The sequence below is a fragment of the Macaca mulatta genome, chromosome 1, assembly GCF_049350105.2.
Source record: "Macaca mulatta isolate MMU2019108-1 chromosome 1, T2T-MMU8v2.0, whole genome shotgun sequence".
Lineage (NCBI taxonomy): Eukaryota > Metazoa > Chordata > Mammalia > Primates > Cercopithecidae > Macaca > Macaca mulatta.
Window position 1 is genome coordinate 230,964,781 of NC_133406.1, and position 18,263 is coordinate 230,983,043.

Below are 18,263 nucleotides of genomic sequence, written 5' to 3' on the forward strand. Positions count from 1 at the left end.
TGTAATCCCAGCACTTTAGGAGGCTGAGATGGGTGGATCACCTTATGTCAGGAGTTTGAGACCAGCCTGGCCAACATGATGAAACCCTGTCTCTACCAAAAATACAAAAATTAGCTGGGTGTGGTGGCACGTGGCTATAGTCCCAGCTACTAGGGAGACTGAGGCAGGAGAATCGCTTGAACCTGAAAGGTGGAGGTTGCCCTTAGCCGAGATCACATCACTGCACTCCAGCCTGGGCAGACAGAGCAAGACTCCGTCTCAAAAGAAAAAAAAAAAAGGGGGGGGATCTGCGTTTTAATCGAGATTTCTCCAGTTTCCCACCTTTGCTTACTCTAGAGAGAAATGTTGGAAAGAGAGAGAGGCTGTCCACCGCTGTCTCTTCCTCTGCCCCCGTCTCACTCCGTTTCACAGAACTTAGCTCTGGAATAGTACTCAACATTCACATGTGGACAGCTGCTTCTGAGGTTACGGAGCTTGAGAAAACCAGCAGAACCCTGGACCCCACCCCTGCGCCCAGCCACCGTGGTCCAAGGCCCCGAAGCTCCCTGGGGATTTTTACCTGCAAACCTGCTCTTGTGTCAGGGACCTATCTTCATGCATCCTCTCTGGGGTATTCTGGGATTCAGGCCAAGTGCATGCTCTGTTTCCAGGGATATGGTAGCCAAGGGCATGGTTCCCAACACCCGTGGCTGGAGTCTGTGTACCTGGTGATTAATACCCTACAGCCCTCCTGTAGGGTGGAATCCCGTGACCCCAGGAGCACTTCCGCCCGGACTCTCCCAAGGTTACAGCCCAATCATGAGGGAGACCCCTTGTTTCCTAAATGTGAAAGAGTGGCCCTTCCTGTGCATCTCGCCTGCAGCTTTGGAACTTCTGGAAGGATTGTGCTGAAGCCTTTACTGCTGGAAATCTCACTGCTGTAGGTGGACATGAGGCTGTCTGCTGGAGAGGCTGCCACGTCACACCTGTGACGTTCAAGAGAGACTGCCAGCCATGGCACGTGAGAGTCGTTTAGGAAGCTCAGGATGGAAGTCAGTGTGGAATGCCGGCATTGCTCTTACACTTGCTGCTTATTTTTTGCGTTCGTGCCTGGCCTTTTTTTTTTTTTTTTCTCCGGAAATGGAGTCTCACTCTGTCACCTAGGCTGGAGTGCAGTGGTGCTATGTTAGCTCACTGCAACCTCCACCTCCCAGGTTCAAATGATTCTCCTGCCCCAGCCTCCTGAGTAGCTGGGATTACAGGCGCCCACCACCATGCCCAGCTAATTTTTGTATTTTTAGTAGAGACATGATTTCTCCATGTTGGCCAGGCTGGTCTGGAACTCCTGACCTCAGGTGATCACCCCGCCTCGGCCTCCCAAAGTGTTGGGATTACAGGCATGAGCCACTGGGCCCGGCTAGAAATCTTAACATTAAACTAAAAAGGATTTGGGGCCGGGCATGGTAGCTCACACCTGTAATCCCAGCACTTTGGGAGGCCAAGGCAGGCAGATCACTTAAGGTCAGGAGTTCAAGACCAGCTTGGCCAACATGCTGAATAGTGGGCTTGGTGGCAGGCACCTGTAATCCCAACTATTCAGGAAGCTGAGGCAGAAGAATTGCTTGAACCCAGGAGGCGGAGGTTGCAGTGAGCTGAGATTGTGCCACTGCACTCCAGCCTGGGTGACAGAGCGAGACTCCATCTCAAAAAAAAAAAAAAAAAAAAAAGAAAATAGAAGGATTTGGGCCGGGCATGGTGGCTCCTGTAATCCCAGGTCTTTGGGAGGCCAAGGCAGGGGGATTGCTTGAGCCCAGGAGTTCAAGACCAGCCTGGGCAACACAGTGAGACCCCCTTCTCTACAAAAAAATTTTAAAACTAGCTGGACATGGTGGCTGTCCAGCTACTCAGGAGGCTGAGGCAGAAGGATTTCTGGAGTCCAGGAGTTGGAGGCTGCCGCGTGGGCAACAGAGCAAAAAGCCTGTGATCTGAAGAAGTTGTGAATTTTGCTTTAGGAAGTCCTGCCACTGTAACTACAAACCTTCAATTCTTTTGTCTTTCAGCTTTGGGGATGCTATATTTAAGCCAGGTTTAACAGCAGAAACATTAATTTCATCTTTTTTTTTTAATCCTAATTTTTAAAAGCACATTTGTGATCATCACACCCTGATTTTTCAAAAATAGCCTTGTGACTGTTGCTGCCTCTTGCCTTTCATGTAGCTGAATCCGCTGGAAGATCAGCCCCAGTGGTCAGCAAAAGGGATCCCACAGTGCCTGACCTGTGCTCTGAAATATGCGTAATATTCCATGCTGAGTATACAAAGCTGGATATATTCATGCCAGTAGAATTTTCAGAATTTTCAAAAGAAAAGTGAATTGAAATATATTGACGAAAGATTTTAATGGCGATCTCAATAAAACGTTTAAAAAGTCCTCAACAAAATAAAATCAAGGCAAACAATGTATAAAAAGAATTATACACCATGACCATATAGGATCTAGTCCACATACATAAGGCTGTTTCAACATTAGACAGTCAATAATTCACCAATCAACACGCTAAAAAAGTCACATCATACCAATTAATGCCGAAATACCATTTCAGAAGATGCTATTCATTCATTCATGATTAAAACTCTCAAAGTTAGGAATAGAGGGGATTTCTCTCAATTTGATAAATAACATCTACGAAAATCTACTTAATAAACATACTTAAAGGTGAAAAAAGAATTGGCAACATTGTGGAAACCACTCAGCATTACTGTTCAAGGTTGTCAGTGCTTTCATTTTTCTTTCGTAGTGGAATTCGGAGTGAATCAACACAAACTTACCCTACAGAGAGAGAAATGTGTCTTGAGTGAAATTATTTGATACACCAAACAAGCAGATAAACAGGAACCCTGATTAGGTATTTGATGATATTAAGTAATTGTGACTTTTTAGGTAGTATTGCCATTATGGTTAATTTTATTTATTTTGCTTTATTTTTTTAGATAGGGTCTTGCTCTGTTGCCCAGGCCGGAGTGCAGTGGTGCAGTTATGACTCAATGCAGCCTCTACCAGCCAGGCTCAAGTGATTCTCCCACCTCAGCCTCCCAAGTAGCTGGGACTACAGGCATGCATCACCACGCCTGGCTAATTTTTGTTTTTTGTTTTTTTTTTTTTTTTGAGACGGGGTCTCGCTCTGTCGCCCAGGCTGGAGTGCAGTGGCCGGATCTCATCTCACTGCAAGCTCCGCCTCCTGGGTTCATGCCATTCTCCTGCCTCAGCCTCCCGAGTAGCTGGGACTACAGGCGCCCGCCACCTCGCCCGGCTAGTTTTTTGTATTTTTTTTTTTAGTAGAGACGGGGTTTCACCGTGTTAGCCAGGATGGTCTCGATCTCCTGACCTCGTGATCCGCCCGTCTCGGCCTCCCAAAGTGCTGGGATTACAGGCTTGAGCCACCGCGCCCGGCCTAATTTTTGTATTTTTTACTAGAGATGGATTTCCCCATGTTGCCTTAGCTGGTTTTAAACTCTTGGACTCAATCAATCCACCTTCCTTAGCCTCCCAAAGTGCTGGGATTACAGGTGTGAGCCACCTCTCCCAGCTTATTTTATTTTTTACCTTTAAGCTCTATTGGACTTGTTATGATTAGTTTTAAAAAGAGTTATCTTTTAGAGATGTATGATGCGGTATTGAGAGGGGAAGTTATATGATGTCTGACGTTTGCTTCAAAATAAATGAAATCGGTGTTGGGAGTGGGAGTGAAATCAAACAAGATTTGCTCTACATGGATCTTTTTTTATTTATTTTATTGAGACAGAGTCTCGCTGTGTCGCCCAGGCTGGAGTGCAGTGGCTCACCGCAAGCTCCATCTCCTGGGTTCACATCATTCTCCTGCCTCAGCCTCCCGAGTAACTGGGACTACAGGTGCCCGCCACCACACCTGGCTAACTTTTTTGGTTTTTTTTTTTTGTATTTTTAGTAAACACGGGGTTGCACCGTGTAAGCCAGGAGGGTCTCGATCTCCTGGCCTCATGAGGAGATCTGATCTGCCTGCCTCGGCCTCCCAAAGTGCTGGGATTACAGGCGTGAGCCATCACACACGCAACCTAGAATGGTCATATTCTTTATTTTTATTTTTTTGAGACAGGATCTCACTCTGTCATGCAGGCTGGAGTGCAGTGGCACCATTTTGGCATTATGCAGCCTCGACCTCCCAGGCTCAGGTCATCCTCCCACCTCAGCCACCCAAGTGGGACTACAGGTGTGGCACCACCATGCCTGGCTAATTTTCCTATTTTTTGTAGAGACGGGGTCTCACCATGTTGGCCAGGCTGATCTTGAACTCCTGAGCTCAAGCGATCCACCTGCCTCAGCCTCCTAAAGTGCTGGGATTACAGGTTTGAGCCACCGCGCCGGACCCTTAGTCAAATAGTCGAATTCATAATGACAGAAAACAGAATTTAATGGGTGCAAGATGAAAGAAGTTCTAGAGACGGATAGTGGTGGTGATGGTTGGACAACAATGTGAATGTAATTAATGCTGTTGGCCTGTACACTTAAAAATGATTAAGATGGTAAATTTTTGTACTGTGTATTTCCCACATTAGAAAAACTTGTTTGGAATTTGGAGGAAAAATTAGAAGGCCCACTTTAAGCTTTCAAAAGTTGGAATTATAGGAAGTGTGAATTACTTTGCAGATTCTGTTTCAAATTAATATTTTAATCTACCATGATACAAGCTCTGAGAGGGCATTATGTCTTACCATTATTTCCAGGTAGAAGACTACCTGGGCCTCAAGAAAGACGGATGGATGGATGGAAGAAGGGGGAAACAGAAGCCCCTTCCCCTGGGTTCTCCTGTCCTGTCATTCCTCCTTAGCTCTCAGTTCTAGCTGGGGACAGCCCTATCTCCATGTGCGGGAGATACCTAGACTCTAAACTGCAGTCTCAGCCCAGCCCCTTCCCCTTCTAATCTCACTCCTGCAGCCACCTCTTCACCCCCTGACTTGGTTCTCAGGGCTCTCCTGGCATCACACCCTGAGGCTTATGTGCAGGGGTCTGATCCCCTTGCTTCCTTTTTAGTGTTCAGGGTGGGATGTGCACCACGGAGAAGGAAAGGGGGTTCCTCCTCGATCTGCCCCTGCTCATTCCCTGGTCTTGTCTCATGATACCCCCATGCATGCCTTGTGCTCCCCAACACAAGGAGCTCCGTGTAGCTCTCAGGCCCTGTGAGCTGGTTAGTGGTGAGCCCACGCCCAGCCATAGACCCCCTGGTGGCAGACAGGCAGGTGTCCCAGCCTGTGAGCAAGAGAGTGGATCCAGATGTGCAGAGCTTGCAAACTGCTCTCACCTTTTTTTTTCTTTCTTTTTTTTTTGAGACAGAGTCTGGATGGATTGATTCCACTCCCAGCTGGAGTGGAGTGCAGTGGTGCAATCTCGGCTCACTGCAACCTCCGCCTCCCGGGTTCAAGCAATTCTCCTGCCTCAGCCCCCCGAGTAGCTGGGATTATAGGCATGCGTCACCACACCTGGCTAATTTTTAGTATTTTCAGTAGAAATGGGGTTTCGCCATGTTGGCCAGGCTGGTCTTGAACTCTTGACTTCAGGTGATCCACCTGCCTCGGCCTCCCAAAGTGCTGGAATTACAGTCGTGAGCCACCATGCCTGGCCTCACCTTTCATAGGATAACTACATTGCATGTAACAGTATGTGGTGGTATGATGCTTGTGAAAAGTGAATAAATGTGGGGAAAGTTTCACTGTACTATTAAAAAGATAATTATTCTGTTAGCTTAAGAATTTATTTGACACTTAATGTGTGTGTTTTTTGTTTGTTTGTTTTGAGGAAGGGTCTCGCTCTGTCACCCAGTCTGGAGTGCAGTGGTGTGATCTCAGCTCACTGCAGCCTCCACCTCCCAGGCTCAAGCGATTCTCATGCCTCAGCCTCCCAAGTAGCTGGGAGGTCCCAAGTAGCTCCCAAGTGCACCACCATGCCCGGCTAATTTTTTTCCTATTTTTCGTAGAGACAGGGTTTTATCATTTTGCCCAGGCTGGTCTCGAACTCCTAAACTCAAGCGATCCACCCACCTCAGCCTCCCAAATTGCTGGGATGACAGGCGTGACCTACCGTGCCTGGCCTTAATGTGTTTTTATTTTAAAAATTAACTTCAAGCTGGGTGGGGTGTCTCATGCCTGTAAGACAGAGTGAGACCCTGACTTGGGAAAAAAAAAAAATTCACATCAGTGTGATGCACAGTTTATTAAAGTGACTCTTTTTAAAGTGCACAAGTGATGTTCATGTGGACGTTGTTGGTTTTCCTTAACGAGGTGGATATGAGTCAGTGGTTCTCAAGGGAGGAGGGAGGAGGATTGCCCCCAGGGGATCTTGGGGAATGTCTGGAGACACTTCTGGTTGGCACATCTTTGCGGGAGGCTGCGGGCATCCAGTGGTTTTGAGGCTGGGCTGCTGCTGAACATCCCGCAATGCACGGGACAGCCCCACAGCTAAACGTCATCTGGCCCAGAAGGTCTGTCGTGCTGTGGAGAAACCCTGATCTCTAAGTAATGTCTAAGCTATGTATTTGGTATTTCAATCAACACTTTAGTTTAGATTCAGTTTATTTGGGATTCTGATGAAGAAACCCTTAAACCTGTGCATACAGAATCTGTCTAGAGATTCTTTGGAAGTGTTCAGTCTTTGGGAAAAAAAATAAGAGTAATTTAAAAATCTGTTTTACAGCTGGGTGCAGTAGGTCACGCCTGTAATCCCAGCACGTTGGGAGACTGAGGCAGGTGGATCACGTGAGGCCAGGAGTCCGAGACCAGACTGGCCAATATGGTGAAACCCTGTCTCCACTAAAAATACAAAATTTAGCCAGGCATGATGGATCACCTGAGGTCAGGAGTTCAAGACCAGCCTGGCCAACATGGTGCAAACCCCTCTCTACTAAAAATGACAAAAATTAGCCAGGAGTGGTGGCACACACTGTAGTTTTATTGCACTTCAGCCTGGGTGACAGAGCAAGACCCTCAAAAAAAAAAAAAAAAAGGCCGGGCGCGGTGGCTCAAGCCTGTAATCCCAGCACTTTGGGAGGCCGAGACGGGCGGATCACGAGGTCAGGAGATCGAGACCATCCTGGCTAACACGGTGAAACCCTGTCTCTACTAAAAAATACAAAAAACTAGCCAGGCGAGGTGGCGGGCGCCTGTAGTCCCAGCTACTCGGGAGGCTGAGGCAGGAGAACGGGCGTGAACCCGGGAGGCGGAGCTTGCAGTGAGCTGAGATCCGGCCACTGCACTCCAGCCTGGGCGACGGAGCGAGACTCCGTCTCAAAAAAAAAAGGAATTTATGACTAGGAACTGTACTTAAGAGACCCAGAGAGAATGCCTTTCTATATTTTTATTTTAAAACTGTGAATATTTTACCTGTTCCAAATGCTATTTCGAGGAAAAAAAGAATCAGCTGGAGATTTTAAACATAGAGTTTAAGACACTTTTCTAGGCAGGCCATCTTTGACAAGGGTCTACTAGTTCGCCTTTGGAATAGCAGGATTGTAAAATCAAAGCCTGAGAACTTGGAGTGTGCAAGGGCACCTGTCGCCACCTGCTGGCAGTGTTCCTTAATTGCAGGTTCTTATGATAGACCAAGGTTTAAAAGTTGAATCTGCAAATAAAACATGTAACATCTTCTAGGATTTGTAGGTGAGATACCAACAGTCTCTTGAAATATTTAACTTGTTATTTAAGGGCAGACGTGATCAACCTATGTGTCATGATAAGAAGCACACATCACACTCTTGTTTGAAACAGTGGATTTCTTTTTTCCTTGGAGATATTCTTGCTCTCCCTGGGGCTGGACTGCAGTGGTGAGATCACTGGTTAGAGTGAGATCACAGCAGCCTCTAACTCCTGGGCTGAAACATTCCTCCTGTCTCAGCCTCCCGAGTAGCTGGGACTACAGCATGTGCCACCATGCCAGCTAATTTTTTTTTTTTTTCCCCAAGATGGAGTCTCGCTTTTTCACCCAGGCTGGAGTGCAGTGACGCAATCTCTGCTCACTGCAAGCTCCACCCCCCAGGTTCAAGAGATTCCCCTGCCTCAACCTTCCGAGTAGCTGGGGTTACAGGCACATGCCACCATGCCGGTTAATTTTTTTTTTTTTTTTTTTTTTTTTTTGAGATGGAGTTTTGCTCCTGTCGCCCAGGCTGGAGTGCAATGGTGCAATCTTGGCTCACTGTAACCTCCGCCTCCCTAGTTCAAGCAATTCTCCTGCCTCAGCCTCCCGAGTATCTGGTATTATAGGCACCTGCCACCGTGCCCAGCTAATTTTTTTGTTTTTTTTGAGATGAAGTTTCACTCTTGTTGCCCAGGCTGGAGTGCAATAGTGTGGTCTCGGCTCACTACAACCTCTGCCTCCCAGGTTCAAGCAATTCTCCAGTCTCAGCCTCCCAAGTAGCTGGGATTACAGGCGCCCACCTCCACGCCTGGCTAATTTTTGTGTTTTTAGTAGAGACAGGGTTTTACCACATTTTCCAGGCTGGTCTTGAACTCCTGACCTCAGGCCATCTACCCACCTCGGCCTCCCAAAGTGCTGGTATTACAGGCAGGAGACACCGCGTGGCCAATTTTTATATTTTTTTAGTGGAGACGGGGTTTCACCATGGCTGGTCTCGAACTCCTGACTTCAGGTGATCCGCCCGCCTCAGTCTCCCAAAGTGCGGGATTACAGGTGCGAGACACTGTGCCTGGCCTAATTTTTTGTATTTTTAGTAGAAACAGAGTTTCACCACATTGGTCAGGCTGGTCTCGAACTCCTGACCTCAGGTGATCCCCCCACCTCGGCCTCCCGAAGTGTTGGGATTACAGGCGTGAGCCACTGCACCCAGCCTAATTTTTTAAAACATTTTTTTCTAGAGACGGGATCACACCTTGTCATCCAGGCTGCTCTCAAACCTCTAGACTCAAGCAGTCCTCCTACCTGGGCCTCCCAGTGTGTTGGGATTATGGGTGTGAGCCACTGCGCCTGACCAGAAACCGTGGATTTCTAGTTACAAAGGCTACTTTACTTACAATCAGGTTATGTTCTGATAAACCCATTGTAAAGTCTAAAAATCCTAAGTTGAACCACTGTAAGCGAAGAACCATCCACATAAGTGAATAAACTGGAAAGGAACCGTTCGTGTACTGGGTTGATTGATATCAGGGCCACCCTGGGACCTGTGGTTGGCGCGTGGGCTCTGCAGCCAACCTGCTGGAATCCCTGTTACTTGTGAGACTTAGGCATGGGTCCAGCCTCTCTCTCTCTTTTTTTTTTTTTTGAGATGGAGTCTCGCTCTGTCACCCAGGCTAGAGTGCAATGGTGTAATCTCGACTCACTGCAGCCTCTGCCTCCCGGGTTCCAGTGATTCTTCTGCGTCAGCCTCCTGGGTAGCTGGGATTATAGGCATGTGCCACCATGCCTGGCTAATTTTTGTATTTTCAATAGAGGTGGGATTTCACCATGTTGGCCAGGTTGGTCTTGAACTCCTGACCTCAGGTGATCTGCTTGCCTTGGCCTCCCAAAGTGCTAGGATTACAGGTGTGAGCCACCGCGCCCGGCCCGGGCCCAGCCTCTCTTTAGCCCACAGAGTTGAGATGTGCTGGGGCAGCATAGCTTATATTCATGTTAATCCTAAAGTTGATTATTATATTTTTTTCATCTTGACTTAAAAATGGAATAATTTTGGCCGGGTGCGGTGGCTCAAGCCTGTAATCTCAGCACTTTGGGAGGCCAAGACAGGCGAATCACGAGGTCAGGAGATCGAGACCATCCTGGCTAACACGGTGAAACCCCGTCTCTACTAAAAAATACAAAAAACTAGCCGGGCGAGGTGGCGGGCACCTGTAGTCCCAGCTACTCGGGAGGCTGAGGCCGGAGAATGGCATAAACCCGGGAGGCGGAGCTTGCAGTGAGCTGAGATCTGGCCACTGCACTCCAGCCTGGACGACAGAGTCAGACTGTGTCTCAAAAAAAAAAAAAAATTCGAATAATTTCTAATGACTAGACTCTGCCATAACCCTAAAAAACAAGTCATATCCTAAAATGATAGGTGTGTGCCCAGCTACAACCTGCACTTACAGAAGGTTTGATTGCCAGCTTTGCTTTTGCATTATTTTAAATTAATACTATGCCATTGAAAGTTTAGTTTTTCTTTTGAAACACATCACCTATCTAATAATTTATTAAATAACCATTCAAGATTTATTAGGCAAGCACTCAAATTACCTTTTTTTGTTTTTTTTTTTTTTTGAGACGGAGTCTCGCTCTGTTGCCCAGGCTGCAGTGCAGTGGAGTGATCTTGGCTCACCGCAACCTTCTCATCCCAGGTTCAAGCAATTCTCTGGTCTCTGCCTTCTGAGTAGCTGAGATTACAGGCGCCCGCCACTATGCCCAGCTAATTTTTTGTATTTTTAGTAGAGACGAGGTTTCACCATGTTGTCCAGGCTGGTCTCAGACTCCTGACCTTGTGATTCGCCTGCCTCAGCCTTCCAAAGTGCTGGGATTACAGGCGTGAGCCACCGCACCCAGCTTCAAATTACTTTTTTTTTTTTTGAGACGGAGTCTCGCTCTGTTGCCCAGGCTGGAGTGCAGTGGCCGGATCTCAGCTCACTGCAAGCTCCGCCTCCTGGGTTCACGCCATTCTCCTGCCTCAGCCTCCCGAGTAGCTGGGACTACAGGCGTCCGCCACATCGCCCGGCTAGTTTTTTGTATTTTTTAGTAGAGATGGGGTTTCACCGTGTTAGCCAGGATGGTCTCGATCTCCTGACCTCGTGATCCGCCCGTCTCGGCCTCCCAAAGTGCTGGGATTACAGGCTTGAGCCACCGCGCCCGGCTCAAATTACTTTTAAGTAATAAAAGTAAACAGGAATTTGGCATGTTTGCTATGTTTCATTTTATACATTTTTTTAGGCCACCATTTATAGGAAAACATTCTCATTAGACATAAATGATTTGAATTACAAATAATACTAACCTAAGCATTGTCATTACTTTTAAAATCTAAGTTTCTAGAAGTTTAATTTTTTACTCAATACAAAAATGACCCTGGTTCACACTATTAACTGCCCAACAAATTGTTTAAAAACTAAATGTTCTTTGTTAAAGATCAGATTACAAGAAATGTTTTCCATGCTCGTATTTTAAAAAACAAGATTCCGACATACATAATGAATCTAAATCTAAATTCACAAATAGTGACTGAAATTCTGTCAGCTTTCAGCCCGATACAATATAAATCCATGGTTTTAATGCATAAACAATTCAAAATTAAAAGTTTATAGTGGAAATGTCAACAAGTCATAACTACTATCAACAAGTCATAACTACTACACGTCACTACTGATGGGTTCCACTATACTTCAGGCACAGCAGATGTGCGCATCTGATAGAGAGCTTAGAAAATTAAAGCTCATCATCAATAAGGAATACATAATCCTCATTATCAATAAGGAATACATAAATATGAGCATGGTAATGTCAAAGCATTAGAGCCGTTAAAAAAAGTGAATAAGCCGGGCGCGGTGACTCACACCTGTAATCCCAGCACTTTGAGAGGCTGAGGTGGGAGGATCGGCTGAGGTTGGGAGTTCAAGACCAGCCTGACCAACATGGAGAAACCCCATCTCTACTAAAAATACAAAATTATCCGGGCGTGGTGGCGCACGCCTGTAATCCCAGCTACCTGGGAGACTGAGGCAGGAGACTCGCTTGAACCTGGGAGGCGGAGATTGCTGTGAGCCCAGATCAAGCCACTGCACTCCAGCCTGGGCAACAGGAGCGAAACTCCGTCTCAAAAAAAAAAAGAAAAAAAATTAAGATGTGATGTAAACACATCTGATAGTTCTTTCTGTAAGGCACTTTCCACTGATTTATAACACTATGGTTTTATAGTTCTTTTTTTTTAATTTGAGACGGAGTCTCGCTCTGTCGTCCAGGCTGGAGTGCAGTGGCCGGATCTCAGCTCACTGCAAGCTCCGCCTCCCGGGTTTTCACCATTCTCCTGCCTCAGCCTCCCGAGTAGCTGGGACTACAGGCGCCCGCCACGTCGCCCGGCTAGTTTTTTGTATTTTTTTTTTAGTAGAGATGGGGTTTCACCATGTTAGCCAGGATGGTCTTAATCTCCTGACCTTGTGATCCGCCTGTCTCGGCCTCCCAAAGTGCTGGGATTACAGGCTTGAGCCACCGCGCCCGGCCGGTTTTATAGTTCTTTTAAAAAGGAAAATTTTTCTACACTGCTGCATTCAGTATCATTGTACATTCTTGACTACAGTGCAGTCTTCAAATCATCTTGCAGAGCTGGACATACCTTGTCAGAATTTCCCCAGAAAGTCAGCTTGTCATATTTTCAGCAGCCTTTAGTGCTTCAGTAGCCTTGCGAAGCTCCTTAATAACCGATGATAAAGCTTCTGGGTTAATTTCTTGTTCATAAAGCCGTACACAAATAGGAGTTTCCATATCTAAGCCAGCATTCTAAATTCTTGAAATCTCAAGCAGAACGTGTGATTAGTACACGTTGAACACTCCTAATCCCCAAATCTGAAATGTGAAATGCTCCAAAATCCGAAGCTTTTTAAGCACTGACATGACACCACAGTGGAAAATTCCACACCTCCTGTGATGGATCAAAGTCAAAATGCAGGTGCACAACACACAGTTTATTCAGCATCCGGTCCATGGTCTCCCGCACTGCATTCAGATTCGCTGCCGCGGCTACTCACCATGGCTGAGGCCGAGGGAGGCGGGAGAAGCAGTTTAGTTTGTTGTTTAAAACCTCCTAGAATGTGATGAAATGAATCAGGTATAGACTTTTCGACATAGGTAATGTTCCTAGGCTTGCGGCCAGTAGTCTCTTGTCTTTGCCATTTTTTTGTGATGATGACAGAAACATCGGTCACTTGTTTCTATAGATGTTTTATAATGCAAATTGAATGTGATGAAATATTAAAAATATCACTCATTAAATATTTAAAAGTTCAGTCTTTGGAACTGGCCAGATCTCATTCTACTGCCAGCTTAAGAGCAATTTAGAAAATTTGAATTATAAAACTGGAATACTGGGAACATAGTGACACAGTTATTTTTCCACTGAACCCTTAGCCATTTCAGCTGCAGGCCTTTTCATTCCGGCAGCAGCAACACATTTTACGTTACTACTCATCAGGGGTTTTCTGTCATGTGCTCTGCCTGGTATTTTTACATCCCCGTTGGGTTAAATAAAGACATAAATTCATTTAGTTTAAGTCTCAAGAGTTTTATGGACTCAAATATTAGAGTAATCTTTAGTATTTATAGTGCTTGTAATTTTATTAATAAAACCTTAAAGTATGAAGCCAAATTGGAATCAAATATTGTTATTAATGGCAAATTGAACTTGCAATTTTTGCTTTAAAATGGAAGATTGGAGGCTGGGTGCTGTGGCTCATGCCTGTAATCCCAGCACTTTGGGAGGCCAAGGCAGGCAGATTACCTGAGGTCGGGAGTTCAAGACCAGCCTGGCCAACATGGTGAAACCCTGTCTCTACTTAAAACACAAAAAAATTAGCCAAGAGTGGTGATGCACATCTGTAATTCCAGCTACTCAGGAGGCTGAGGCAGGAGAATCTCTTGAACCTGGGAGGCAGAGGTTGCAGTGAGCCAAGATTGCACCATTCATTGCACTTCAGCCTGGACAACACAGTGAGACTCCATCTCAAAAAAATAAATAAATAAAATAAAATAAAATAAAATAAAATGAAAGATTGGTAACAAACAGTGGAGGTTTTTTTTTGGAGTCCTTTCTTTAAATGGCCTGTCTTACATCTGTAACTCTAAGCTTCTTCCAGCCTACATCGTAGCGTGGTTTGTTTTAAGATACCTGAACTGGGTGTTGTGGCTCACACCTATAATCCCAGCACTTTGGGAGGCCATAGTGGAAGAATTGCTTGAGCTCAGGAGTTTGACACCAGCCTGGGCAACAGAGCGAGACTTCATCTCAACTAAAAAAAAAAATTTGTTTTTTGAGATGGAGTTTTGCTCTTGTCGCCCAGGCTGGAGTGCAGTGGCGTGATCTTGGCTCACTGCAACCTCCAGCTCCCAGGTTCAAGCGATTCTCCTGCCTCAGCTTCCCGAGTAGCTGGGATTACAGGTACCCGCCACCATGCCTGGCTAACTTTTGTATTTTTTTTAGGAGAGACGGGGTTTCACCATGTTGGCCAGGCTGGTCTCAAACTCCTGACCTCAGGTGATCCACCCACCTTGGCTTCCCAGAGTGCTGGGATTACAGACGTGAGCCACCTGCACCTGGCCCCTTATTCTCTTCTTAGCCAATCTCTTGTCTCAGAGCAGCCTATGAATTGGGGGGAGAAGACGGATTTCAAAGACAATTTTATTTTTGGTCTTTATGGTCTGGGTTTGATTTCATGTTAAGTCCCCCTGTAATCTAACCTTCCGTAGCTTAACCTTTTCCAGACTGATGTCTTTGACCTGTTGGTTTCATGCGTTGCCTCTAGATTTCTAGCTCTCTTGCTCAGAACATCCACCTGGGGAAACAAACAAAAATTAAGAAACACCTTTGTAGTATCTTTTGAATTCCCAACTCCAAAGCTATCTTCTCCATGATGGAATTCATAAACCAGGGCAACTGATCTGATTTGTACATTCAAGGTTTCTTATATATTCACTCATTTCCCAAATAGGTCCTGCGCGTGTGCTGAGCATAGTTCCAGGTATTGGGAATTAGCAGAGAATGAAAAGGCCACTTCCTTATTTTGTGTGTGTGTGTGTGTGTGTTGGGGAGGAGAAATAACACCTCCACCTTTTGATACTTGGTGGGTGCCAGACACTCTTCTGAGCATTTTACCTGTGATTGCATGTTTAGTCACACAATGACCTATGCGATGGGGACTGTTATTGTCCTCGTTTTATAGATGAGGAAGCGAAGGCCCTGAGGTCGCAGGCCCTTGGGACCCCAGGCGGGGCCCACCCAGGCCGTTGGGCCCCGGGCTCCAGTGCCTTCCCCTGCCGTCTTTTCCCCGGTGTTGGAACAGAGGGACAGAGTGAGGGTGGTGACAGCAGCAGGAAGGACCTTTTGAACAGAGAGCCCGAGTGAGATAATGAGTCCCTGAAACCCTGGCAGGATGCGAAAGGGCAGAACTGTAACAATATTAAGACGTTATTTGCCATTTTTCTCACCCTCTTAGGCTGCACTGTGGCATTTTCTAGAGACTGTATGCAGGGGAACAGGGCAGCATGCTGAGTGCAGGGGTGCGGGGGTAGAGACGAGAACCCAGGTGTCTTCTGTGAAAGCAGACAACAAAGATTTGCGGAAACGGAAAACTGTTGCCGCTCCTCTTAGTAAGCTTTGTTTTCAGAAAGTTCTTTTCATAAAAATATTATTTATGTGAATGTATTAGATAATGTGTTTGGTTTTAAAATGAGTTAATAAGTGTTAAAGTTGTCTTTTTGTTGTTGTTGTTGTTTGAGACATAGTCCCGCTCTGTTGCCCAGGCTGGAGTGCGGTGGTGAGATCTCAGCTCACTGCAGCCTTCTCCTCCCGGGTTCAAGTGATTCTCCTTCCTCAGCCTCCTGAGTAGCTGGGACTACAGGCATGTGCCACTACGCCCAGCTAATTTTTGTATTTTTAGTAAAGACAGGAGGGTTTCACCATATTGGTCAGGCTGGCCTTGAACTCCTGACTTCAAGTGATCTGCCTGCCTCGGCCTCCCAGAGTGGTGGGATTACAGGCGTGAGCCACCTCGCCCAGGCTTTTCTTTCTTTTCTTTTCTTTCTTTTTTTTTTTTTGTGAGACAGAGTCTTGCTCTGTCATCCAGGCTGGAGTGCAGTGGTGCGATCTTGGCTCACTGTAACCTCCACCTGCTGGGTTCAAGCAATTCTCCTGCCTCAGCCTCCTGAGTAGCTGGGTCTACAGGTGCGTGTCACCACACCCGGCTAATTTTTGTATTTTTAGTAAAGACAGGAGGGTTTCACCATGTTGGCCAGGCTGGTCTCAAACTCATGACCTCAAGTGATCTGACCCACCTCCCAACGCACTGGGTGTTACAGGCATGAGACACTACCCCCGGGCCGGTTTGAATTTTCAGTGTAGTAAATGCTGATGGATGGATGGATGGATGGATGGATAATCAACTGACTGACCAATCCATTTAAACAAAAGCTGTTTGGGGCCCTCAGTAACTTTTTGGTGTACAGGGATCTGAGACCCCAAAGTTGAAGACCCATTGTTGTAGAAGCTTCACTCTGGTTGCCGAGTAAGAACTGGGATAAGGACAGGGAGGCTGGTTACTTGGCTTTTGTGATCTTTGAGGTGAGCAGGAAGGAGGATAAGAAGTGGCTGTGTCTGAGTGTATTCGTATGTATGTGGATTTTTTAAAAAAATGTAAACTACAACAAACTTTTCCCGTCTCTACCATTTTGAAGCGTGCAGTTCAGTGGTGTCAAGTACATTCCCATCATTGTGCAGCCAGTCTCCAAACTCCTTTCATCTCACAAAACTGAAAGTTTATACCCATTAAACGACGACTCCCCAGGGTCTGAATTTATTTAGAAAGTGAAGCCAGAAGGATTTGCTCTTGGCTTGGACGTGGTGTGTACAAATGTCTGGTAAATGTTTCATTAATTAGAGAGGAGGCAGTGGCTTGGCGCGGTGGCTCATGCCTGAAATCCCAGCACTTTGGGAGGCTGAGGCAGGCAGATCATGAGGTCAGGAGTTGGTAGACCAGCCTGGCCAACATGGTGAAACCCCGTCTCTACTAAAAATACAAAAACTGAGCGTGGTGGTGCGCGCCTGTAATCCCAGCTACTCGGGAGGCTGAGGCAGGAGAATTGCTTGAACCTGAGAGGCGGAGATTGTAGTGAGCCAAGATCGCGCCATTGAATTCCAGCCTGGGTGACAGAGCAAGGCTCCATCTCAAAAAAAAAAAAAAAAAGGCCTGGCGCGGTGGCTCGCGCCTGTAATCCCAGCACTTTGGGAGGCCGAGGCGGGCGGATCACAAGGTCAGGAGATCGAGACCACGGTGAAACCCCGTCTCTACTAAAAATACAAAAAATTAGCCGGGCGCGGTTGTGGGCGCCTGTAGTCCCAGCTACTCGGGAGGCTGAGGCAGGAGAATGGCGTGAACCCGGGAGGCGGAGCTTGCAGTGAGCCGAGATCGCGCCACTGCACTCCAGCCTGGGCGACAGAGCGAGACTCCGTCTCAAAAAAAAAAGAAGAGAGGAGGCAGCTTTGTTCTGGTCTGTCTTCCTTCCAGATGCAAGCCTTCACACGCCTACTCTGAGTCTTACACGTGAGCATGAGCCCGCTCCCCGTGTACCACTCTGGGGAAGGTGCAGGTACAGCAGAGGTAGCATCACATCCTGGAATACTGCACAAAGATCCTTCTGAATTGACTCACACTTACAGAACATGAGTGGTTCAATTAGTAGGCCCCGTCTACTTGGAAACAAAGTTTTCAAACCATTTCTTTCCATGTTTTCAGATCAGCTTAATCGAGGAGTCCCCTGGTTCATTCATACTCTGAGGTTATAATGGAAGCTGTTAACCCTCTTTTTTTTTTCTTGTTTTTTTTTTTTTTTTTTTTTTTTTTTTTGGGACGGAGTCTCGCTCTGTCGCCCAGACTGGAGTGCAGTGGCGTGATCTCAGCTCACTGCAAGCTCCGCCTCCTGGGTTCATGCCATTCTCCTGCCTCAGCCTCCCGAGTTGCTGGGACTACAGGCGCCCACCACCACGCCCAGCTAAATTTTTGTATTTTTAGTAGAGACAGGGTTTCACTGTGTTAGCCAGGATGGTCTCCATCTCCTGACCTTGTGATCCGCCCCCTCGGCCTCCCAAAGTGCTGGGATTACAGGCGTGAGCCACCGAGCCCGGCCGGAAGCTGTTAACCCTCTTAAGGTGAACAAGGAAAATGGAAAGATTTGAGGTGTGGGACAGCGCCCTCAGTGTGCGTGTGGTGGTACTGCGGGCTCAGGGAGGGATTCATGGCCACCAGGAGGATGTCTGACATTGACTCCCAGGAGCCAAGCCCCAGGCTAAGCAAAGTGGACTGGGGCTAAAGTCTTCTCAGGGGAGTGAGGTCTGCAGCGGCCAAAAAAGCAAAAGTAGCAGTTCTGGTAGAGTATCAGTCAAGAAGGAACAAGATAGCACTTCTCCAGTGATCTGGGCCATCACTGTGAGGAGGGTGGGGGTGTGTTAAGAGATCAGTTTGTCAGAGGCATTTGAACCAGGGTGACTCCATCTTGGATAGGCGCTGGGTGAAATAAGGCTGAGA

At 46.8% G+C, this 18,263-nt stretch overlaps 1 protein-coding gene across 18 annotated transcripts in view; it reads left to right on the top strand.

Annotated features, from left to right (window-relative positions):
- The window catches only part of CLSTN1 (calsyntenin 1), a 100,384-nt gene that overhangs the window by 33,621 nt on the left and 48,500 nt on the right, over positions 1-18,263 (top strand). The window lies entirely within an intron of this gene.